Genomic DNA, 26,570 nt, shown 5'->3' with positions numbered 1-26,570 from the left:
TTCATATGAGAACAACAGTATGTTGTCCATGCTATTGATGACACAGTAGTTCTGTACTACAGAGAATTTTCCCCATCAGTAATTATCAGGATACAGTGTAAAGGTACACATAAGGAAGCTCAAACTCTTTGTGGTCCCAAATGAAGAGAAAAACATCCTGACCCATAACAGGTTTGAGGCCCTAGTAAGAAATGAGTTCATAGAAAAGATATGTAGACAAAGAATTAACAAATAATAAAGGCAAAACTAACGAAAAATACAACAACAACAAAATAAAACACCATAATTAACAGTGAATAATTTGTGTTCTAAATGCTGACATCAAACCCGCATACTACTTTCCATAAAATGCATGAGTGCTCTGGATTCATATTTGTGTGCTTGGAAATCTTTGTTAACTAAATTGAAACAAAACCAAAATTAACCCAGAGGATGTTTATTCCATGCTGATTTACATGAGATCTTTGCATCATTTTCTATTATTTCTTACTTAATGAACACTGACATAGATAATCAAACTATGTGCTGATACTGTCTTTCTTAAAATATGTCCTATCTTAAAAAAAAAAAAAAAAAAAAGCATTCAAAAATTTATTACATTAATTAGCTAATTTACGTAACACTTTGATGACCCAAAGTACAATACATGTGCAGAGTATTATGGGTTTTTTTATTCCATTTACTGTGGTCTTTCCTTCAGCTAGACCATTCAATTAAAAAGGAATAATCAGGGAGTGCATGAAGGATAATTACCTATTTTATGATAATTTACATCTTTTCTCATGTCCTTTGGCTAAAATTAACACCAAGATACCTAATTTATGGCAATCCCCAAGAGAAAATCTCAAAACAAGAGAAAGAAATAAAGCAGCTCAAAGTTGCAAACAGCTCCAGAAATGAGCACAGATCTCAAATCATGTCTGTCTTTTGCAATTGTAAAGTCTGGCCCTTCTTACACCAATGATTCATCCTAAAACTTCTGTCTTCATGCTGACTAACTATAACACACAGCAATTCCTTGACCCATATCACATTAGTTATCTATATAATACAGAACACATTGCCACAACAGTTCTTTTTCACAACTATGAACACCAAGGTAAAATTTTGGCTCGTTTACAAGTAATGAAAGTTTTACTGGTTGTCTGTGTGTATCAATATTTAATCCAGATGTTTGTGTTTTGCTTTCTTATCTAATTATTACCTTTGATTTTCTGGCTGAAAAATGCAGAAAAATAGGAGTTTTTGTTGGCTTTTCCATTTCTATCCCAGTCTTCAACCTGATATCATGCTGAGTTCCACCTAAAGGCTCCTTCTGGCTATGCATCTATGCCTAATAATGAAGTATGAACTGAGATGACAGCAAATTGGTGTTTAAGTCTAGATCACTAAATCTACTCCTGGTACTGAATTGCTGAAACAGTGTTTAGGTAGGTACAGCTGAAAGAATAATATGCAGAGCCTGGCTCCAATTCTCTTAGACTCCATTTAAGGACTGAGTGGCACTGGGGAAAGATCTCTTTCTGGACAAAGTGTGGAGCTTTCCCCTGTGAACCTGGAATCCAATATGGTAAGCAATCTTCTTCCCTTCCTTTATAGAACCCTTCTATCATGCTGATCCTTCTGTCATTGCACCTCTGGTGAAACACCTTTTCCCATCATATTGATCTGTTCAACTGCTGCAACCACAAGTAATGTGACTGAGATCATATGTTTGCCCTCTGTTTTCAAGGTACTCAAATGCTTCTCAGTGTTCTCAACTTCTTACAAAGCTGCTGTGTGCTCAGTCTATGCATACTTTATATCCTGTTTGGGATTAAGCCTTATAGAAAGGTTGTACTGTATCATTTATTTATGAACAATATGGCATTATGAACAAAGAACAGAAATGGAGAGAAAATTCATCTTTGTATTATTTCTTGACAAAGAGAAACAATAGAATTTCTGATATAGGAGGTGCTAAAAGTAGCCCACTTTTTTTAAAGAACACCCTTCATGTACTGGGGAAGTCTTTTACAACTTCTTTTTTCTGGTAAAAATGAAGACTAACAGTTATTTGTTGATAGCACTCATGCAACCAGCACATTTATTCCTCTTTTTCCATTTCACTTTCATCTATAGTCTGTTTTCATAACCTGATAATTACACAGGCATGTCAGTGGTAAAAGACTGTGATTTCATTGCAAGAAGAGAAATCAAACAGATGAACTGTGAAGAAAAGTACAGAGAAAAATACAGGTCAGCCTTCCCTAATATTTGTAGTAACAACAGCAGTTTAGAAAATACATGTTTCAGATTCATGTGTATGGGGCTTTTTCATCAGTTAGTATTTACAGATCTATTTGTTATCAACTGTCTTTTTTAGCTGGTTATTAAATTTATTAAATCTCTGGCCTCCCAGATAGACCCAGAAATGCAGTTTGGTTTTGCTTTTGAGCTTTGCTGGCCCAAACAACTTTCCTATTCTATCAGCCAGAAGGAGAATATTCTGAAATGTTGGCAGTGCCCTGTGTCCTACACAGTGGAATTTAAAAGCACTCATGCTAAATGCCCAGATTTTTAGCTGAAAAGCATGATAGTCTGAAACCAAACACTGCTTGCAATAATAGTCTGTGTTGCTGTCTGAAGAATTCTTAAATATATTCATGTTGTTCTGTGTTATCCTTTGCAGTTTGCCAAATCTGCATCATCAAATCTTTAATTTTAACACCCACCCAGAAGCGACCCTTTGTTTTCATCTTCTTTGTTTCTTATCCTTTCCTTTCCTCTAGAAAAAAAAAAAAAAAGCACTTATTTGGTTCACATAAGCAAGAACACCAGTGTTACAAGAAACATCGGGGCTTTATTTATTTATTTATTTTTAATTCAGATGCAGAGCAATTACTAGTTTTGACTTCCTTTGAGAGAAGCGCACATCAACAGGAAGATAATGGAAAAGAGAAAACAGGAGAGGGAACAAAATAGACTAGGAGTATTCTGAAATACTTCCCTGGAAAAAATGTGGGTTTCATAAATCACTGATAATTACCAAATACTTGGCTCTTTTCCTGTTGCAGGTTCTAAAGCAGATGAGCCCCAGGGATAGAGACCTGAAAATAAAGGGTCAATTTACCTAATTTCATAATTACAATAAAATTTGTTTTCCACTACTAGTAAGGCCCAGTTTGTTTCACTATTCCATTTATTAACCTTTTCATAAGCAATTAAATTGATAGCAGTGCCTCCCCCACAGTCCTCTAGGCAGAGCACAGGGCCAAGCACAAGCAAATTTCCCAGCCTTGGAACACTGTAGGATCAGTGTGGGTAAATTTGGCAAAAAGAGGTGCCCACAGGGACAGGAGAAAGAGTATGTGTTAGCATTTCTGGGCTACAGGGAGGACAACTGACAGCTGAAAGATCAGTTGTAAAATTGAACAGACCAAAAGGCAGCTGCAGGATTATTTTGGAGGGCATGTTTTCCCTCTTTCCTCAACCCCAGGATCATTCAAAGCTGTACATTTTATGTTGTTTCAGAGAAGGTCTGCAAGGGACAACACACAGTGAAAATGAAGGGAAATGATCACACCATCTCCTTTAGTTTGTAATTCAGTGCTTTGAGTTCTTTTCCTCTCCAGCCTTCCATAAGAAACTATGGCTATGTCTGCTGAATGAGGATCTCATTGTACACATTTGGTCCTTTGAGTTGTACCATGGTTTGACATCCATTAGAGTCTATTAGACTAAGCCAAAGATGTCTTCTTTCCTGACAGCAGACAGACTACCACTTTGAATTGAAATTCAAAATTGAATTCCCTTGGAGTTTACACGGGTAGGGGGGAAGATTTTTTTCAGGCAGAAGGCTAAGCTAAAAATAAAAACTGAGCCCCAGTTGTGAATGCTTCTTTATTCTTCTCCTCTGCCATCCTAAATATTCAAATACTGCTACATTTGAAAAAACAAGGATAAGGGTAATGAAAAATAACTGCTACACAAGAGTTCTTTCCTGTACTGCCATTTTGATAATCACTTAAAATCACCTGATTTTAATGTGCTGGTTCTCCAAAGAAACCATGAGGTAGCAAAGCTATTGTGTGCTCACTTAAGAAAAAGTCTTAGAGATATTGAAGGTAACACTGAGTTGTTGGAAAAGAAATGTATTCTCCCAACTCTAGTTCTCTCTACACCTTGACCACTTCACTCTTTGTCATTACAAATTGCAGCCTGTTAGCCAAAGCAAGGTACAACCTGTACTCTGCTCTGAGCTATCTTTATTTTGTGTTTTCACTAACTTCATGAACTGCAGCACCATTCAGAGGATGAACTTTTCATATTTCTGAAGAAATAGAGTTTCACCAACTTTGTTGTGCTTACATCCCTAAGGGACTGAGTTAGAAGGTACAAAAACAGCAGAACAGTTAAACTAGGAAAACAAGCAGTTAAAATAGGAAAGGAAGTTAAATTACTATTAGGAAACCAAGTTCTTCAGCAGTACCAGAGCTATTATTTAAAACTTTGCTGCCTCAACTTCATCCTCTTCAATATTTACATTTTTATTACTATTTGTAATCAATCCTTGTCAATGTGATTTTACCTTTAAATGAAAAGTTGCTAAGAAAAAACCAAACATTTATTTTGGCATTAATAAATCTTGTGCGACATGCTGTACATCCACATTAGGAGACACAAATCTGAAAGAGTTTACAAACCAGGCAGAAAAGGTGAATGAAGAACAAATAAAATAATATTTTTGTTTTGATATTGAGAAAATGACACAATGCCTAATCTGAAAGATAAAAATGCTTACAAAAAGAAGCTTAAGGAAGACAAATATCCAAATGTTATAGACAGCGTTGATTGTTTGAACACACGTAACGCACAAGTTTTAGAGGGGATGTAATTCTTTTCATTACAGGCAGCTTGAACTCAACCTCCATTTAGGCTATATACAAATACCTTCCAACAACAAGCAATACCATGGAGATCCTTTAAAATCTCAGGCCATTTTTGCACAGTGTTGTATAAAAGCCATGTGGGGGATTAAATTTGACTATGTGCATAGAGCCCACCAAGCTGCTTTCTTCTCCACTTCAGTAGGACAACAGGAGAAAAGATGAAAAAGCTCATAGTTCAAGATAAGGACAGGGGATATCACTCACCCATAATTCTCATAAGCAAAACAGACTCCATTTTGAAAAGATTAATGTAATTTATTGCCAATTAACAATAAAGTAGGTTAGTGGTCACAGACACAAAACCAGTGCTACTCACAGCTGAGCTCTGGCCAACAGTGGATTGGATCCCTTTTGGAACCAGCTAGAATCAGCTTTTATTTGACATGGGGTAGTTTCCAGGTTCTGTTCACAAAGGCCATTCCTGCAGAACCCCTGCTGCCAAACTCTGGGCATATAAACCCAATACAGGCCCTAAGCACAAGGCAAAGGTAAATACGCTACTGCTGCTCTGGAATGTAGTAAGACGACATCCCCCAAGGCTTTTCCCTTCAGGACTCTATCAGCTGTGGTCCGAGACTGAAGAAGCTTATGTTTACCAGTCATAAGAGCACATTATTAGAACAGAAACATTTTGTATTAGCATTATGACACAGTATGGTCAGCATAACTGTTCACCAACTGCATGCAGCATGTTCAGTCCTGTTTCCTCACTCATCTCTAATCTCTGCATAGTGAAGAGAAGAAAACACACATCAAGGCATCAGCATTGCCAGGACCAAACCTCAGAGAACACCAGAACTCACTGTTCACTCTGCAAGAGATACAATGACATAAATTTAACTGATGAGTAGGTTTGGACCTGAGGCTTGTGCTTAACTGACAATACATCTATACTCAGCAAGATAGGATGGCATCCCCCAGATCACACAGGAAGGGTGTGGCAGAACTAAACTCTTCTAATAAATAGTTTTCTGTACAACATAAATCTTACCCTGTGATTGAACTGACTGTTTTCTACAGCTGCACTTCCTTGATTTTCTCTTCTATGCCATTATTCACAGCAGAGTTTTATTTTAAATGTCTATAAAAGCAAAGGCTACACCCACAGATAAATAAGGAAATAAATAGCTTTGTGGATCTGGGTCTCTATTCTCAGAGCCCATTGTCTCCACTTTTTTTTTCTTTCCAGACAGCACGCATCTCTATGACAAATGATTATGGCCGTATTCAATTTGAGCACTGACAAATGAATACAGTTTGAGCAGGGGGGAAGAAGAAAGTTATAGGGAGTAAATACTCAATTTGAAGAAAAAAAAAAAAAAAAAACACTTATGCCATAAAGCACATCATAATTTTCAACTGAAAAGGACATCTTCATTTTCTAAATGAGTCTTTTAAAATGATAGGCAATAATGGGAGAATAAGTCCATTATTCATTTATAAGAGAATTAGCATAACAAAGCTGCTTAATGTGAGAGTTCAGAAAGCTCTGATTAATAAATTAATCCTTACATTTTACAATAGATCTCCTTTTTTTGTGAATAGTTTCTATAAGAAACTACTTCAATAATCTCACTGTTTTTTAAAAAATTTAACTCTTCAGAGAACAGAGATCAAGATGAAATTCACTTTACGTACTTTGGTACATAAGGGTAAAAGCTGCAGACAGAGTTCCACTGGTGGCCATGCAGACCATAAGGATACATATCACACTGCTGCCGCTACCAAAGCAGCACAATTTAATTTGAACAGAAATGAAAATAAAGGCAAAAAATAATTAGTAGTCTCCAATTCAGTAAAGTAGCCTGAATAGACAGTTTTTTTTTTTTTTCCTAATCTCTTGAAATCCCTCTCATAATTGTTCTTTCTATGCCATGCTTTTCAGTGTGGATACACTGAGTTTTAAACTTGCCTGCTCTTCTTTAAATAGACTACATAACAATTAAAAGTCTCTTCTGAGAAGAGCCTGTTCCACATGAAACATTTTCCATGTTAAGTCATAGGTCTCTCTCCCGTTTTGTGAAGACAAATAAGGCATTATTCACAATTTTTTTTTTTACTTAAAGGAAAAAGCTCCTGCTTTTTCTTTTTTTTTTTTTTTTTTTTTTTTTTTTTAAATTAAGCTTCATTGAATTAAGCCTTTTTATCTGGATACCCCATTACAGGGCTTGATTCAGATTTATTTTATTAGTAGCATTGTTCCTAAGTAGATGTAAGTAATGCAATTTTATGTATGGCATCATTCCATGTCTACTTCTGTATTAACAATTGTATATAGGAGCCTCTTTTTGCAAGAGAACACTAATGAAACCAGTACTTTGTGATTCTTTTCCTCTTTCCCCTCATAATTCACCTCTGATGCTGTTATTTCTTCTGTGCAGATGTAATAGCAATGGACAAATCTTTCTGATTGCTATTGGAGAATCAGAAAGGATGCTTACAATGGGAATCTTCTGATAAAGTGTTAGTCTCAATACAGAGAATTCCACAAAGAATCATCACATCACATCACACCATGCTTGATACAACTTGTTCCAGATTGCTTTCAAAAGCCTTGGTGACAGGGTTAATGATATAGTAACAACACAAGAAATGTGTAAAAGCAGAATTAATTACTTGTAGTTTCACCTTGAACAATGTGAAGATCACTTGAAAGTTATTAAAGTATGCTACGACTGTTTTGATTGCACAGTGACAAAAACAGAGGGTCTGACAGGTTGATCTCCTACATTTAGGAGTCCAGTTTTTTGGATAGGAAGTCATACCATTAGCATTATGTCCTTCCTATTGGGTAACACAAGTGGAATTTCATTTTCTGATCTACAACCTGAACGTCAATGAAGGAACCTCTCTTTTGTACTGTTCTGATAGCCAATCTCATTTCTTGTATTACTGATCTTTGCTCATTCACCTGTAGTCTCTTCTGGTGCTTTCAACTTGTCTATTCTCATCACACCTTTACTCTGCAAATATAAGAGAAAATTCCCTGCTTTGTTGGATGAAGTAGGACAACAGGAGGAAAAATCATTGCACACAAAAACAACACAGTACATCTAGACTGCACAGCAGTTCTCCACAAATCCCTCTTACTTCAGATGCAAGCCAGAAGCAGCAGATCTTTAAAAGGAAAAAGGTTGACAGATTACATTTTCTGACAAGTCTCACATTGCAAGGCAGAGAAAGCACTTTTAGAAAATTGTTCCTAATTCATGTTTTATTGCAAATTAATGATGCAAACAGGAAAACAAACTCCATTACTTATCTCTGCTAGAATTCTTCCAAAGAACCTTCAGCTTGAATTTCATTTGCTACTTTCATCATTATTATTTTGTTTTATTTTAAAATATATTTATTATTTTCATTGAATTTATTGTTATTTGTTGCCTAGAATGGTTTTGAAAGAGCTGCAAAAACTTGGTGAAATCTATTTGGCAAAGTAACACTGTTTATTCAAAAAAAATAAAGTTTGCCAAGATCATAAGCCTAAGGGTTCTATCATTTAAATCTCCTGCTCAATGAAAAAAAAAATAAAAGCCCTTAGAATTTAGTGCTTTGGCGCTCAGTTCATGCTTCTATTTAATTGTTCTTCCCTTTGGCATTGTTGTTACAAAGAATCCATTTCCACAATTTCCTTTTGTGTCCTATTCATATTATTCCTCAGTACATTCTTACTGAGGAAGATGTTGTTTTCAACTGTTTCCCACATCACACATACAGAAACCACTTTCCTTGCCCAGCCTTAGTTGCAAAGCAGAGGCTTGGTGGCAGCTGTTGCCTTGTCATCTTGAAAGTTCTGTTCTAATGTTTTCTCACTCTACTGATGTTGCTTTATGCACACACACCTTTTTTTGAGTGACCATGCGTACTTTCCAGTCTTCATTGTGAACCTACAGGCAGAAATCCATCAGATTTCATATCAATATTCTGATTATTAACTGACTAATTAATGACTGATTAACTAATGAAGTTAATATCTGATATTAACTTCATTACTTAATTGGTAACTGTGAATTTCTGTTTTAGAAAGCAGATCTATTGTATTATTGTTCAGAATTTCCAGAGATGAAGAAAATTATACCATTAACCTTTTAGTCTTAAAATTAAGATCCTCCAATTCTCTTTCATTTCTGTCATCAGTGCCTTTAGACCTAGAGAAGAAGTTCTTGTTTGTTGACTAAGCTTTTTTCAGGAAGCTTTTCATCAAAACTAGATGAGCCAGTAATCACAGTCAAAACAAATGATAGAACCTAATAGAATCACACTGATACTCTGTCCACAGATAGGCTACAAGTTAAAACAATAACGTGTAATTTGAGGCACATGACATTTCAGTTCTGGTTAGCTGGGAAGAGTAATACACGAGCCACAAGCAGATCCATTAATCTCAACTAGTCAGAGAGGGAACTGCATGTATAACACCTCATCTAGTTTTATTTACCTTGCTTTGCACTGGGGCTTTCCCATGAAATTCATCATTACAGTAAAAATGAAATTCTAGAGATATTCCAAGTTATGCAAGTATTTTTGCATACTGCACTGTGAATAAAATTTTTGCACAAGTGCAAACCTATTTAAATAGGTCATTCTAGAGTCCTGCTTTCTTTTGAATAGCATATTTGTGATGGCACTTCTTTCTAAGCACAAGCATAATACAGAAAATTAGTCACAAATATAATCAAATTCAACACTATTTCTACTTCCTAGATCAGGAAAGGTGCCCCAGAGCTGCTTTCTTTACACTTGCTTTAATATTACAAAGCTTCTTTGTAATGTGCTGTGAGTCAGGGAAGCAAAGACAAGACAACAATCCTGGCCATGACCATGTCTTACCTTTAGCTTCAGGCTCAAGTGCCCTAACCCAGAAGCAGGTATTTTAAGTCATTCAATTTCAATAGAGGATTCAGATCTTCTCTTTGCCCAATTAGCCATTTGGTTTACAGTGTTGGTTCAATGATAGGTATCTAACACTTGACTGTTTCTCTTCCTGAGATGTCAGTATTACTGTAGGAGGAAAGAAGACTACCAGTTATCTAGATATGGTGTCAGTCAGCCAGTGTGCTAGGGATAAAGGACAGAAAGCACCAGATACAAGTTAACAAATAAAAAGAAATAAATCTTCCTGTTTTGTAAGTTAAAGCTTAAGAAAAGCTTTTAGACAAGGGAAGGTAGGCGTATACTGATGCAGGTATTCATTATCTGTACCTTAGCATTTAGGGACTAGCAAAAAGAATGAAAGTCCAGGTCTTCTGATAGACCGCATTATAACTTGCCTGAAGCCTTGAAACCTAACAGGAGCAGACAAAATTTGAAGGGCTACATTGGAAGATAGACTTCTAAACTTCAGTAACCTCTGTTAAAAACTACTCTAACACAAAGCCTGTGGAAAAAGAAACACAATCCAGTTTCTTTCTCACCACCAGGGAAAGTTTAGCCTTATCCTATTTAAATTGTTGCCTACAACTACCCATATGCTTAAAAAGATCATCACATCGCAGATTCCAAATCAAGTAACACCTGCCAAATTTACTACAGTGCTTCTTGTGGAAGTTAGCATATCTCTTTAAAAATTCAAAAGATGATCAAGCAAATCAAGAGCAGCAGCAGAAACAAGAAGAAAATAAGGAACTCAGAACATCCTGCAAAAGTAATATGTTTAAATATAATCCTCAAAGCAGTTATTACAAAACATACGCCATAGATTCATAACCAGTTGTTCTACTTACAAAGATGCAGAATCACTTCCACGAGGTTCATGGCAACACCAGGTAAAGTATTCACAGGGAGGCTAATAACCACATCCAGAAAGAAAAATTGAATTCACTCAGCTGGTGAACAGTCTCTAGCAATATAGCATTATCTTCTCAGGAAATAGCCAAGGTATAGAAGGAGCTCTCCTGCTCTGTGGCTGGCCCTTATATGAGCCCAGGGTGACTCCACCCTGGGTCCAGCCCTCTCTGAGCACACCAGGTGCAAACACAGTGTGTGCTCTCTGGGCCAGCCATGCCCCTTCACCAGGTGCTCAATCACCAGCTCAAGCCCTGACTTAACAGTTATCCTACATCAGTAAATGAAGAAAATGAAGGCAACTGAATACAATTTTGTAACGTTTTCAGCAGTGCGGGTGGTATGGTTATATGGTTTACCTCTGGAATTTGGATTGTATTTGTGGAGACCCTCTATGAAGGTGAAGAAAGGTTTTCAGAGGATGATTTTATTTTAAAGAAGTCTGAAAACTTGCTATGTTCTCTAATGCTAAAACCTGGTAAGATGTCAGAAGGAGGTTTGTTGTATAGTTAGTATCTCTCGATGTCCATACTAGAAAATTTGTAACTGGCTATGCTAAGGAAATAGTTAATTTGTTTTGTTAGACTCTAGGTTTTAACTACAATTATTATGTTTTCTGTTTCATTCTTCTATATTAATGCACCTTGTTCATAATTTTTATATTTTTTTAACAGAATCCTTTTGTAAATTACACATACAGTAAATTTTCCGCTTGGAAAATAGTATTAGTTCTTCTAGGCAAAAAATTAGCTGCCCTTTCTCCTATTAGGAGAAGTAACAATTTCATGGGGATGATGAAAAACGTTATATGTTTGCTACAATACATCTGAATATGACGATTTTTGTTATATTGTTTGTTATATTTGTTATATGTAAATATTGCATGGTACTTTAAAAGTTCTTGTAGAGGTTAAAATACAGAATATGAGCTTTGAGTTTGAAGTGTACTGCAAGCATATTTGAGACCTTTCTGATATTATTTCCTCAGAACATGTAGAAGGTGCAGGAGCTACCATGAGCTAGGCAAAGCTACTGATGTCTCATGTGTCACACCATTTGGTGTGTTACTCTACAAACACTAGACTCATTAAAGTAAGTGTAAAAGCAATCAAGTTAGAATAGACTTTTTTTAAACCACATGTAAGAATTTCAAAAGCTATTCACACTACAGTATGCTTAGGTAATTTGAAAATGCTATTCAAAAAAAGGTAAGGTTTTCACAAAACAAGGAATCTGAATAAATTTCTCTACCAAAGATAAGTAATTGAAACTGTAGGAGGCTTAAAGAGGCAGGTTCCTTTCTACATATCTCAGGAAAGCCACTGTCAGCATGAATATTGCTAACTTCAAGCTTTCAAAATTCATGACTCAGACTAAAAAAGTTTTATCATTGGTCTAAAACTCATTATGTTAAATAAAGCTTTGTGGCCCGTATGTTCTTTTTCTACATCCCTCTCTTTAAACTATCTTCTTTGTTTTCAGGTACATTTTCCTAACTCCAGAGACCAGAAAGCTACAAATTCTGCCAGTGAACACCAGGCACCCCTTCAAGCCTCAGTCACAAGAATCAGTAAAATAAAAAAGCTATATACTTACTCCCTGTGATTAAAGCAGTTTCTATTTCATCCTTCATATGAGAAGAGCATGGAAGATAGGTCTGCGGATGTTCAATTTAGTAGCATGAGTAAAAGTGGTTTGACAGGTATGACCACATATTTTCCCCTTTCTAAAAGAAGGTTAGAATCGCATTTAAAATGTAGAAAGTCCTTCTAAAATCAGAGAGGAATGATACATTGCAGTTAAACTCGCATTAAGAACATCTGCAGTTGCTCTCACTGTTTTTTCAGTTTTGATGAAGAAAAATGGAACTGTAGTGGACTCTGCAAATCTTCCTCCATCTCTTTAGTTAACCAAAAGGCAGTCTGGAGGTAGCTCTGCTGAACAAGATTGGGGGATTCTGGACTACAGTGAGCAAATAGGAGCCAGCAGCGTGTACTATATGCACTGTACTGTACAGTATCACTAGAGAAAGTTATTTACCTGGCACTTGTTAGACCATCTCAGGAACACCACAACAAGCTTTCAACTGTTGGGTAGGAATAAGAATTTTATAGGGAAAAGCAAATTTTTTTCAACTATTTCCTGTCATAGAATCACAAAGTTGGATAGGAGCTACAAGATCATCTAGTCCAACTGTCCTCCCATTACCATTGTTATCACAAGCCACTAACCCATAACTTGTACTTGTTCGTGTACTTGTACATGAACACTGCCAGGGACAGCAATTCCACCAACTCCCTGGGCAGCCATTCCAGTGCCTGACCACTCTCTGAGAGAAAAAGCTTTTCCTTATGTCTAACCTAAACTTCCTCTGGTACAACTTGCAGCCATTTCCTCGGGTCCTGTTTGTTGCCTGGGAGAAAAGGCCAAACCCCTCCTCATCACAACCTCCCTTCATGAAGTTATAGAGTGCAACGAGGCACTGAGCCTCCTTTTCTCCAGACTAAACAATCCCAGCTCTCTCAGCTGCTCCTTGTAAGATTTGTACTCCAGACCAGTCAACCAGTTTCATTGCCCTTCTCTGGACATGTTCCAGGACATGAATGTCTTTCTTGTAGTGAGCGGCCCCAAACTGAACATAATATTTGAGGTGCAGCCTCACCAGTGCTGAGTACAGGGGGATGATTCCCTGTTCCTGCTGGCCACACTACTTCTAATGCAGACCAGGATGCCATTGGCCCTCATGGGCACCTTTCATCTGGGTTCACAACATTACCACCTCCAGAAAGATTCCAGTACGAAACATGCATTGATATAATTATTTTTGAGCAATTATTCTCATTATTAAAACTTTTCTTTTGTTCTACATTCTTTCTAGTTATTTTTAAAAACAGTCCCAAGTAGTATTTAAACTTATTTTAATGGTGTATTAGCTTATCAGTTTGCCTGATCAAGGTAAGAATGACAAAATTGCAGAGTGGACATCTCAAAGAAGATTTAATACTAGTGAACTGTCAAAATCATCACCCTCAGATTTCAAAAAACTGACATAAAAAAGACAAGTGTTTGTTTTTTTTATTAAAAAGAGTTTGCAGTAGCAATTCAGATATAATCATGTTGTCCAAAGATTGAACTGTCAGAAAGCAAATGATTTTTATCAGATTTTGCAGGTGACCATTAAGAAACCTCTCAGTGCCTTTGAATCAAAGACAATTAGTTATATGTCTATGCTGAAGTAATTGTTACCCTGAAAAACGTTTTTTTCAGACACTAATTTGCTTTATGCCTTCATTATTCCAAGAGGAAAGTTTTCTGCTGCTTCTTATTGCCTTTGTTTTCAGTTATTGAAGTGGAGCTTATAATACTGAAGATTGTGTGAATATAAAGAGGGAACCAAGGTTTCACCAAAACTTCTTTTTTTTCTTTCTTCTTCCTCTATCATGGTGATAGGTTTATATATGTGTGTGTGTGTGCATGTTAAAACACAAGACTTTTTTTTTCTTATTTTCTAATATATTCTGTGTAAACATTATCTGAGGTATGAAGACACCACTATTTTGAGCTCAAAGTTGTTACTATAGGATAGGATGAATCCTACCTGTCATCGTTAAACTAAAAATCATTTTGAAAGTAATTCAGATTTTAGGAGCAAGATGTATAAACAATGGTCCAAGCAGCAAATGTGTGAGGTAGAAATTGAGAGTGTGATTGATGGAAGGAAGAGGTAGACCTGAAATCTGATAATTGCTTTTTCTGGAAATATAAAGTAGCAGAAAATGAACAGCGCAAAGAAGGACAAAGGAACAGAATCTAATATGATTTTTTTTCCAAAATGTCGAGTAAATTTGAGTCAGGATCGTTTTCAGGCATAAGTCTTCCAAAGCAGCTATTTTTTTTCTGGGAACACAAACACAAAGAAATAATTTGTGGTACAATTTCATATCGTCATACAGTATGTCCACAGGTAGACCTTTGCAAAAATTGCCCTGAAAATATCAGTCAAGAGAAGAAAGAAGGGCAACAATGTTAATGTGGAAAAGAAAATTTTGAAGTAGAAGAAAATTGTCATGAAAACAAAACAAAAAAGTTTTGTTACCATGTATGCATAAATAGAAACCTAGTGCTACCAGAAAGTACATTCAGTTTTAGCTTCCTTGATGTTGATTCCTCCTCTCAGAAAGAGTTGTGATGATGTCAGAAGGTCTCTTTACATGAGTCCAGATCATGGGGCTTGGTTCACGAGGTGAAACTAAAAGAACATCAGTAACATCAGCATTAAACTGAACATTCAAAGAACAAATGAAATCCTTAGTTGTAAAATACATCAAGTGGCAACTTTAAGATGTGAATTAGTCAAAGGCAGAATTGACACAAGGGCAGATATAGATTCCTTTATTCATTCTCTGCACAGTGTTTGTGTATTTCATTTTGCTGCATTTATTTCTATGCTCAGGACCCTTATAATTCGTTGGCAGAAGGTACGCTGTGTCAGCTGAAATGGAGTTTTCCTCTGTCACTAAAATCTTCATCATGTTTGTCTTACTAGAGATCCCTCCTCGCATATCTCACAGATTATTCTGCAACTATGTTCTATTGGAAAAAAAAAAAAAAAAAAAAAAAAGAAAAAAAAAAATTGCTATTTTAAAAATACTCTATTTTCTGAAATATTTATTCTCATTATTAGAGCATTATTAGTGCTAATAAGTTCCTTCATATTAACAATAACACAGAGTATCTTTGTGCAAACTGATCATTCTCCAATTTCTTCCAAGTTGCCTGTAAGGTCAAGAGTACTTCTTGTTGCTGGTAGTATTTCTAAAGGAACACTGAAGAAGAATCCATACAGCCTTTCTAAAACTGAATACAACACACACAGATTATATTCTGTAACTCAGAACAACTGTAGTTAATGTGAGGTAAAAGGAGGGGAAGATGTACTGTAGCAGTCAAATGCATTTCCAACACTGTGCATTAGGCACATGCATATTTCAGATGACGACATGGAAGGAGGTGTGTTATATCAGTGACTTCTCTTAGGAATATGATTCGTGAAGGAATTGCTAGTGAAAAAAAATGAAAACAGACAAGTATGCAAATAAGTAATCATTTTTTCCCTCTGATATTTTCTGTTTGGAGTCATCATCAACCTGTTCATCTTCATCTGGCAAAATCAGGACTGTCAATTTGGCTTAATGTTGACCTCTTACTAAAAGCATTGCAGGTAGGTGAAGGGAATATATATTTTGTGTCATGATTCAAGCTAAGCTTGTTCTCCCAGTGTCAAAATAAAAATCCATAAAGATTTAATGAGTTATAACTGGTAAGTAAATCTTACTAGAGGTAACACTGAAATTTTCTTTCCTTCAGGACTAGCACATTTTAAAACTGACCATTCATTGGTGTCAGAGATAATTAACAGGAGTTGCTTATTTTCTTCTCATTTTTTATTTACTCCACATTTTGCACATGCACAAAGCGATATTACTTGCTATTTAGTATTTATGACTCTAGAGAACTCTTATTGTGTTTATGCAGTTTTAGTTTTCTTACAGATGTATCTCTGGTTTTAATAACATTTCTGTGTTTTGGGGAGCATAGTGGAACTGTAATATAGAAGACAATCTCATTGCTGGGAACTCCTTGGATGGCCTTCAGCAAATTAGACCTTCTTCCTCTCCTTCAGGATGTAGTTGACACTGCTTTTAAAGTGGAGAATGGGTGCCGCACATGAGCTTTGCATTTCTTACTGTGCTGAAAATATCCTCAGCAGTCTGATCCATATCTTTAGAGCAACTAGTTGAAAGGAATAATTTCTTTTTCTCGTATTCTCTCCCTTTTTCATACTAGACATAGTACATGATGGGATGTGATAATTGGGTCCAAAGGTTATAGTTTGTGACTTCTGGTTTTACTTCAGATTCAGGCATTATTTTTGTGGCTTACATAGAGAAATCCATATCCACTTCATAGGTACATTCACAGGCTACTATTGTCCTGCCTGTTATTTGAATGCCCTAAAAAGAAAGAACATAAGGAAACATTTTTCTCACTGAAGATGCTTGAAAGTTGTTTCCCTTCCCTTCTTCAAGTGATGCATGTCACCCTGAAAGAGGAAGGAGAGGAGGAGACAATCTCAGTCTGCATTTTATCTCACGTAATGTCAATTCCGTGAATGTTGTCCTTGCAGTCTACCAGGAGAATCCCTAGGGGTTCAGATTTCTTTTTACAGTAGGCTAATGCTGCTGTGGAACTTTGACATTGCTGATAAATGATGCTACATAAGGGCAAAGCATTGATTTATTGCCTGCAGTGTTAGATTGAAATTTGTCTACAGACTTTACAGACTGCTGTTTATAGCCATGGTTTTCTGATGGCTGCTTCTGCTAAGAAAGAAAGTTGATGATGTGAAAGAAAAAGGAAAAGATACCATAACTTGGAAAATCTTAAATATTGAGGACCTGGAAAGTGGCGAGACGCCTTCAGTTACTTGACCTTGAAATGAGCAATGGAGGTGTGTACTGTATAAAATAAAAGCTCTTTGGGAGAGTTCCAGCAGGGAGATGAGTGGGTCAATTTACTGCTTGGCTCCTGCCTGTCTCCACTGCATTTCTGCATTCTCCGCAGCTCCTAATAACACTAGCCAAGTCCAGATAGAGGGGAGAGTTTCTCTTGTCTGAACTTTCCTATCTAGTTCAGTTCTACTGCATTCGATCTGAATTCTGTCACTGTGATAGCCTTTATATAACCTCCCAATCAAAAATGAGACAAAAGTCCACTTTATTCAGATAGTTATTTCCCATGAGCCAAAATGAGATATTTCCATCATTTGTCATTGAAGTTATAGCACTTATTATGGAAATTTTATAATTTTTGACTTTTCTCTCTCTTTAGTTTTTATTCTATATTAGCACATGGAGAGAATTAAAATGACACTTCTTTTTGATAGTTTATAACATAGAATGGGATCTCATCCAATTAATACAAATAATTACAAAAAAAATAGTTTTTTACTTCTAAAATATGAAAGTTGATCAAAATGTGTTAGCAACTGTTTATTGAATTATAATACTTACAGTCACCATTATAAATCACACCTTTGTTGTTAACAGAGCTGGCATCATTATTTGCATGCCATTTGTTGTGATTTATTTGTAAATAAATCCTGAAGACATAAAAAAAACATGTATATTCAGGAATTTTACTGGCTATGAGAGATTTAAAAACAGAAGGAGAGATAAGATCCATCAAATCAATTATCTTTCATGCACTCTAATGACAGCTGTGATAAGATGCATTTTGGAAAATTATTTAATTTATGTTATTATTTGGAAGTGAGTTCGTCTAATTTTAACGTTTTTTGTTTTTCATTTCCATTATCTGTACTAATATTTTTGTTTGTTTTTTGAAGGAACTATGAGCAGTTCTTTGCTTATACGAGGAATACAAGGAATTTTTTTTTTTTTTTTTTTTTTTTTTTTTGAGAATACATTTTGAAAGATTCATTTACTTTAAAACAAACAGAATTATAGAATGGAACATAATAAATTGCTGTCCTTACAACTTCTCATGTGATTGGCTATCTGTGAGAGTGCACGTTCTGAACTTCTAAATATTTTTCCCATATGTGGTCTGTCCTACCACAGAATCACACGATGGCTGAGGCTGGCCATCAGGCCCAACCCCTGCTCCAGTGGAGACACCAGAGCACTGGGCCCAGGTCCACATCCAGGTAGCTGCTGAAGGTCCCCAAGGAGGAGACTCAGCCTCTGTGCAACCTGTGCCTAGCAGAAATGCAAGCAGTGTAAAGCCCTAAGTCTCAACTCAGAAGTTATGTTCATACGTTGTTTATAATTGATCCTTTATTTCTTGTGCAATATCAAAGGAAGAAAAGTAGAATCTAGATACTTTCAGTAGATAATTAAGAATGCCTAAGCCTAAGTGCACCAGAACCTGATACTTTGCCAAGTGAATCGCCTTACTACTCACTATTTTTGAATCCTTCATTTTGTTATCTTTTTTCATACAGTGCTAGAACATTTACTTCCACTGAGAAATGCCATGTTACTATAATCAAAATAATGAACTTGTCCAATCTCATGTTCATTTCAACTGGAAAGAAAGTTTAAAACTTCCTTTAATTGATTCATTTGAATAAAGTCCAAAGGCATTATTTTAATAAAATGGAAACGTTCTTTCTGATTTGGGGTTTACTTTTAATATTGTAGGAAAAATTCTGGATTAAATAGGTGTGCTGGATTAAATTTAAAGTACATTATCATTTTTTTACATAAGCAAATAAAGAGTTGCTTGAATGGATTGACAAGACAATTTTCTATTGTTTAAAGGACTAAGAATCAAAATGTTTCACAAAGGCATGTTGCTACCATTAAGGATTCTTTTCAAAAACATTATTATAATATTGGAATGTTTAATTCTTACATTTTTGCATTGAGGCTTTTGACACTCTTCTGGTAGAAATCATATTTCTGATTATTATTATTTTTTGTATCCGTGACAGTACAACAGTATTACTTAAATTAAGTTTAAAATAAATCATCCAAATTGAGTGAACATTTTTGGTAGTTATGAGATTTTTTTAGGTTCTGTTCAGAATAGTCTAACATCATTTTCTGATACTTTTTTACTTTGTTCAGTTCCATTTTCTGCTTCACTGAATGAAAATAACTTGTATTATTGAAATGAAAATAACTCAGCATTGCTAAATTAAATATTTCAATTAAAATAAACATCCCATTTCATTTTTTTAACAAATCTTTTTTTTTTTTTTTTTTTTTTTTTCAGATAACATTTTTGGGGGATGGGAGAGGTGTTTTGCTCTATGATCATAACATTCAGTTAAGTATGTTTGGATTTTCTTCAAAGAGAAGATTTTATTTTCTGAACAACACTGAAACTGCTTGCAGAATATGTCCTATGAAGGTGCATAAAAATAGCATATTTACAATTGTTAAAATTTTATTATTTTGCCTGAAATTACATGTTGCAATGTCAACAAACTGTCACGTCCAATGGCAGCAACAGGGTGCAGCCTAACATGTAACACATGAGGACAAGGTGTAGAAGCAGCGATTAAAACACACATTAGTCTGTTTTAAGGCAGCTACCCACTCACTGTTATTTCTGGGAACAAATGTCAGAAGTGCTTACCACCCAGCCTGCTCACAGAGTTGTGTGTGCTCCTTATCCTCTGTGACTGAAACTAATGTTGGCTGGCTGTACATTTGCAGAGCTCTCCTTTTATTCCGAACGTGCTGCACAAAAGCCCTGTGCTTGGTAGCCCCCTCTTGTTCCTGGAGCATAGATAGTCCGAGCCTGGCAGGGCAGATTTACTCCCTTTGCCCCCTCTTGTGAGGAATTCTGCTGGTGCTGCGCAAAGCACACAGCAAGTGAACTGAGGAGAAAGCTTTCCATTGAACTTCAAGCATTATTTGCCTTCTTTATTTTTATACAGAAAGCTTGTGCTTTCTTAGATACCCTTCCTAGGACTCAAAACTAGAGCAAACTTGCTTATGACTTACTCCATCAGCTTTTGAGCATAACCTTTTAAGCCTTTGCTAAATGCACAAATTTCTTTCAGTCTGTGACCTGGGCTGCATTATTTTCCACTGTTTGTCTTACCTCCAGGGTACATTTAAATAATTGCCTAGTCAATCACAGCAACCAATTCTAATCTCGTTTCAGTATTATTTTGGCCTGTATAATTCATTCAGAGGAAAACGGCTCCCTCATCCCCAGCTCCTAGGAAACCTTTTCTGGTAATTCATATTGACAGCAGTGAGTCGTGACATTTATCGGTGAGGTGAAGCTGACCAGCTGCAGGGCTCCTGACTGATTAACTCAGCCAACAAGCTGCTCATGATTCCAGCCAAGTATTGACTTTTCTTTACTTTCCCTCCCCTCTAGTTGGAGAGAAAATATGGAGGAATTCTTTATCACTACATTTTTATTTTTACCAGTCATATGAAATTTACAAAATAGACCACAGAAAATATCTTCCCTTTAAGCTTTACTTTCTTAATGTAAAAGAGTATCAAATATATTTCAAAGAAAGCAAATCAGGTGTTGAATTTAAAGTAGTTGAAATATAAAATAAATGAGCAGCTTTTATCTAACCTTATTGAAATCATTTACTTCAATAGCAGTGAGTTTCAGTCTTGTAAACAACTTGTCTGTAATCAAATGACCTTTGGGATGAAAAGCCCCTAACGTTTAAACTTAGCTCATTTTCATTCTTTCAGCCCAGAAGCACAAACTGTGCTTCAAGGTAGGAAGTATCTTTATTCTCGTTTGTTTATGTGCTTTTAAAGCCAAGAAACTGAACTCAAGGATAGAGAATTTTGAATATTGCTCTGTTTTCAATCTACTCTAAAATGAACATCTTTTTGTCAGGGCTCGGAATTATCAGCCTTTCATCTTTAGTAGCAATAAAAAAATCCTGACTCTATATTTCAGCAGTAGTTGTCCCAGTCCCGCTTTCATGAAGGAAAATGTAAATTAGCAACTCTCTATGGCGATTTTAACTGATGTCCATTTCTTTCCCTATATCTCCAACATCAAGCACATGGAATGAACAATAAAATATTTTATCATTAAAATGAAAGTTTTCATACAGTTCTTGACAAAGATAAGTGAAATTAATGTGCTTTTGTAAAATATTATTAATAACCTGTTTTTTTCTGATGCGTCACATATAAGAATCTTGAAATTGTGCTATTACTATTATTTGTGAGTTCACTTTTTCCATCTCTTTTATAAATCTGAAGTGATTCCAGAGAACACAAGTGATAATTTGATACCTTGAAGACAAATATCAACAAATAACTGAATGTATTGTGGCTAGCCTGCACAGTCATTAAATAAAAATTAGCATTAGCATACTCTAGCAGATATAATTTACATTCTGCAGAATCATTAGATGAGTTTGCTAACAAGTTGAGCTTCGTAACCCTTCCTGGCTCTCCTGGTCAGAGATGAAGAGTTTCAGCAGAGAAACAAGCACTTCCCAGAAGGACTACAGATAACAGTCTACGCAGTTTCTTTCACTTTTTGAGTACCTTCATTCTGGACTGACTTGCCCAAGTCACAGTCATATTTTAAAAAAGCCTAAGTATTTCTAGAACTGGCATATTCAAGCACCATTGAATTACTGAATCAGTCATTCTTGGCATTGAAATGTAAGTTCCATAATTGCTCTGATTGAGGAGATGACATTTCCAGAAATGGCAGTGAGCTAGCAAAGGACACAACACTGCTGGGAAGATAAGTCAAAGGTGACAAGACTATGCAGCTGCCAAAGAACAGGCATGACTTAGTACATCAGTGTTAGACCTAACTGCATTCAAGTGTTGAGTCTTGATGGAGACTCAAGTCAAACTCTTTGCTAATATTGTCATCAGATTTCTGTGATGTGCATTGCCTGGGATTAACACAGAGGTTTTTACTGATGCCTTTCAACCTGATGGAAAGCAGCCAGAATTAGAGCTGAGAAGAACATAAAGGACAGGTAGGGAAAGAAGGTGGGCAAAATGGTTTGGCATAAATTAGTCACAAGGAGGCTTCTGACAGGAAGCAAAATAAACTGCAATTTTTATAATAAGAACTGTGGGATGGAGAAAATGCCCACTACCACAAACATTCTCATTTAGCTATGATAGAAATAAAAGGCATACAGAAACTTGAATGTCTGTGCTAAATCTATTAGACTTGTTGCAATATGGATCATCAAAGTCTAAAATGATCGCAGAATACATGGATATCAACCGTGTAACTACATGATATGTGCACTGCCCTGCTTGTTACATAACTTTGTAGATATTTATACCTTTTGTTATATTTATATGTAGATATTTATACCATTTGTTCATTTGTTCATTTTTTACTGTGTAAAGAAATTGTCTAATCCTGTTCATAATTATGATGCAGTTATGTTTGAAAAATATTTGTGTATTCAGAGATAGACTCAGAAAAAAGTGTATTTTTAATCTGCAGTTAGAGCAGGTCCTTAAACAGCAAAATATATTAGTTTGCCTGTATGAAGTGTTGTGACTTCTTCAAATAAAATTGTAAAAAACACCTTTTGTCATTCTTCCCCAGTGCATTATGTTGTGACAAGTCAGTCATGTTACATAACATAATGTGACTGATACCAAATGGCATGTAAAAGATTTTCTCTCTTTTCCTTTTAGAACGAGGATCCTGTGCTACATATAGCTGGACTTTGTGGGGGTCTTTTCTATCTCTTTAAACAGAGAGAACAAAGGAATGCCCACTTTGAAAGATCTTCCATAAAAACTGAGTGTCAGAATATTGTTAAATGTTTAGTTTACATCTGTATTCTAAAAAGTATATTCAACTTTGAAATGTATGCTTTTTTACTACTTTCTCTACTGTTTCATCGCGAGAAGATTTGTTTTAGGCCCTATAGAATAGGCTTTGAGAAACGTAAGCATGTAATCCTGTGTGGCTCAAAACATCACATGGTGAGGTGTGTACTGCATTGTCAGTGACCCACTAGATTGACCCAGTTACTTCTCTGCACTGAGAGCAACAGGAGAGAAGGAAGAAGGAGGGCACTGAGAAGGCACAAGGAAAGGGAGGGCACAGCAGGCAGGTAGGATAATGATAGGCAAATAGCTCCTTCCTTCTCTACTTTTAAAACTGTTGCTGTTTTGGACGCCCTGAAGCCAGTGTGTGGAGAGAGATTCATATTTTCAGAATGTTCCAAGGAATCATCTCACCTACCATGAATTAATCTACTACAATTTAATCCAACTGCTGTGTAATCCAACTGCACTTAACAGAGTTTTCCAAGGGATAGCACTGGCCCATCAGCATAATTGGTGTGGGTTAAGTGGCATGAGAAACCAGGTTAACCGGAGATTTCCTACCTAACAGCGACTGGTTTACAAAGAGTTAAAAAAATAAAGCAGATTAGTCTTACCCTCCTCCCTAAAAGTAAATTTTCACTGATTGTCTCAATGAAACCATTTTCTTACTCACAGAGCAGCATAAGCAGATCAAAGAAAGCTGAGAAAAAGGAGAACAGTGCAAGTATGAAAGAGTAAGACAAAAACTCAAGAAACTTCCAGTTTCACATTTAAAATAAATAAATTAATAAATAGTGTTCATTTTCAACGAGATACTTTTGCAGTTGCGAAATCTTTTCCGAGATTTAGCAAATCCAAACCCCAAATGTCTATGCTTACATATTAGCACTATCAGTGACATGAGTTTTTAGTCACAGATTTCAACATGAGCAAATATGGAATGTAACTTATTTTAAAAAAATTAATCGGAGAGAAAGTGAATTAGCCTCAAAACTCTCATATTAATGTAAAGTACATTAATATGACAAGGTCATAATAAAAGATTGTTTCTGAAGTGAGACATTGTGAAATGGTAACTTAATAGATACTTAGTTTCAATAGCACACTTTCATAACTTTGGAAACTAAGATCATTCTTATTCTTTCTTTTGCCAAAACACTTCAATTAGATGCCAGGAAGCCGTTAAATACCTAAATTACACTGCTGTCTGAATATGGGGATTACTACCTGGATCCATCCAAGGACTTTGCCAGAAATGCATCCTGATCCTGATAAAACTCAGGACTAGATAAGATTGGAAAATAAAACCAAGGCCTACATTCCCAAATGCTTCAGTGAGATAATGGTAACAAAATTCAGATCAGCTTTTTATAAGACATACTAAGTTCTTGAATTTTCACAAATGCATTTAGATACCAATGCATTTTGGCTGTCATGCTTTACTGTGCTCCCTCAGCAGTCTTGGTAATAACTCATACCTATTCCAACTCAGCAGTGATCCAAATGAGTGCAAATGTCTCTTTCAAAAGCAAGAATTATTTTTTTTTAAAAAAAAAAAAAAAGAAAGAGAATTTCTACAGTACTCTGCCCAGGAACACAACCGGCATCCTGACACATCTCTATCCCATGCACGTTCAGTTTTATGTAAGGCTTACTCCTGGATTAAGGTGCAAGAGTCAAGATTGGTTATGTCTTCATTGCATTCCGGTCTATTGAGAGTAGACTCCATTATTTAGGGCTTTAAGGACCTATTAGTAATTCACTGGCTGCGTAGTATACAGCACTTGAATAGAAAAATCAAATTGGCCACAGTCTTTACACTGAGAGTTAATAGTAACCGTGACATATCTAGGCACAAAAAGAGGGAAAGTTTATATATGTTACATCAGCTAAGTGCACAGTTATATAAAGCCATGTTTATTCTGTATATGAGTCTGCTCATTCAGAAATGAGAGAATGCTCCCTTTTGAACGGTAACAAATGAAAAGCTGATTCTTGGAAAGAAAAACTGGAAGGCACCAAAACTGTTTGTGGATTCAAATGCATTGCAGGGTCAAACAGATTGGAATTTCCTTAATCTCTTTGGTTAAAGATTAACTAAAGGCCAATTGTGTACCTATTTGGAAGCCGTGTATTTATTTGGAATATTAACTGAGTCTTAAGACAGGAAGAATGAAGGGTTCCTTCACCAAAAGATGATAAAGCTTAGCTGCTCAATATTCTTATTGCTTAACCAAACTAGAATTATATAGCCTTGACTGATTGCAAGGCACAGAATTGCAGGCATGAATAACATTGTAAAAATGGAGCTCTAAAGCAAGACAGCAGATAGAATAATCATGTTAGTATGTAAATATCACAGACTGAGGCGATTATGTTGCAGTGTTTCCGAAACATTATATTTCATGAGTTTGATTCAATTAAAATTATTTCAAAGCTTTCTAAGTGCAAAAAAGGACACTAAAGGCCAGTAGAGTTATGAAAATTGGTTTCACAGATGGCTGGCTTGCTCTCTAAGAAAATCAGACTGTCTTCAGAAAACTTCTGAAGTGGCCTCATAGTACATTAAATTTTGCAGAGCTGATACAAGGTGAAGAGGACAACCATACAATTAGTGCCAAAGAAGCTGGCTAGGGAAAAGGATCTTTCATTTGAAGCTCTTTCTCAGATTCTCAACAAATTTGTATTTTTGCAGAAAAGCAATCACTTTTTGAAACTATGTCTTCTAGAGATAGCCTCCTCCGTAGCTAACTGTCCAATTCATCACATTTTAAATACCACACGTCAGATTCCAGTCACATAGTTTCACATGTCATAAAGTAAGGAGTAGAGCACTTTATAATTGAATAATTATAAATTTGGTGAAAATCTTGTGTGAAAGTAAAAAACTTTAGAAAACCCACAGATTTCATGAATAAAGTCAGCCAAAAATATACCAAGATTTCATCTATAAGATGGGTGGCAAAATGTGCTTCACCTAGAATTTGGGTTGCTTATTTTATGAGTGTGTGCAGAGGGAAAGCAACATTAAGTTGTTTCGTAAAAACAAAGTTTATAGTCTGTTTGGAGAGTAACCAAAAACTGCTGAAATTTTCTTAGGGGTAAACTTCCATCATGATGGGGTTTCTGTCCTTCTCCTTTCCTCAGTATGTTAAATTTCTGTTTGCTTACCTTTCTCTTCTTAAGGATCCACACTTGAATAACAGGCTTACTAGAGTTGTTGGCATTATGCTTTGGAATTTTCCAGGACAAGTGTCACTAACTACATGCATTAAATAATTACAAAGATTAAACCATCAATATTGAAACACTCTGGTGGCATAAATGTTTATAAATGTGTTTAAATACATATATTCATATATGTATGTAATTATGTATGCGTGTAAATATATATGCATGCATATATAGGTGTATGTACAATTGTTAATATTTTATATAGATAGTAATAAAGATGTTTCATACCTGCCAGGATGACAGGAGGGGGCTGTGCCACTCAATTGCCCAAGTC

At 35.8% G+C, this 26,570-nt stretch overlaps 2 long non-coding RNA genes across 2 annotated transcripts in view; one reads left to right on the top strand and one right to left on the bottom strand.

The window, feature by feature from the left end:
* Nucleotides 1-2,893: 2,893 nt before the first annotated feature.
* Nucleotides 2,894-26,570, bottom strand: LOC128090911 (uncharacterized). Its single transcript, XR_008211145.1, has 6 exons — nt 26,525-26,570; nt 16,766-16,818; nt 14,833-14,964; nt 9,762-9,932; nt 4,571-5,742; nt 2,894-3,089 (listed from the first exon to the last, which is right to left on the bottom strand). It is a non-coding gene; the product is annotated as an uncharacterized LOC128090911 (long non-coding RNA).
* The window catches only part of LOC128090912 (uncharacterized), a 37,032-nt gene continuing 32,480 nt past the window's right edge, over nt 22,019-26,570 (top strand). Inside the window, exon 1 of the long non-coding RNA XR_008211146.1 lies at nt 22,019-22,239. This is a non-coding gene — a long non-coding RNA (uncharacterized LOC128090912). The remainder of the gene's footprint in view (nt 22,240-26,570) is intronic.

This window comes from Tympanuchus pallidicinctus, unplaced genomic scaffold (assembly GCF_026119805.1).
Source record: "Tympanuchus pallidicinctus isolate F22 unplaced genomic scaffold, pur_lepc_1.0 scaffold5, whole genome shotgun sequence".
Taxonomy (NCBI): Eukaryota; Metazoa; Chordata; class Aves; order Galliformes; family Phasianidae; genus Tympanuchus; species Tympanuchus pallidicinctus.
The sequence above is the reverse complement of the archived record's forward strand: the minus strand, read 5'-3'. Positions and strand labels throughout refer to the sequence as shown.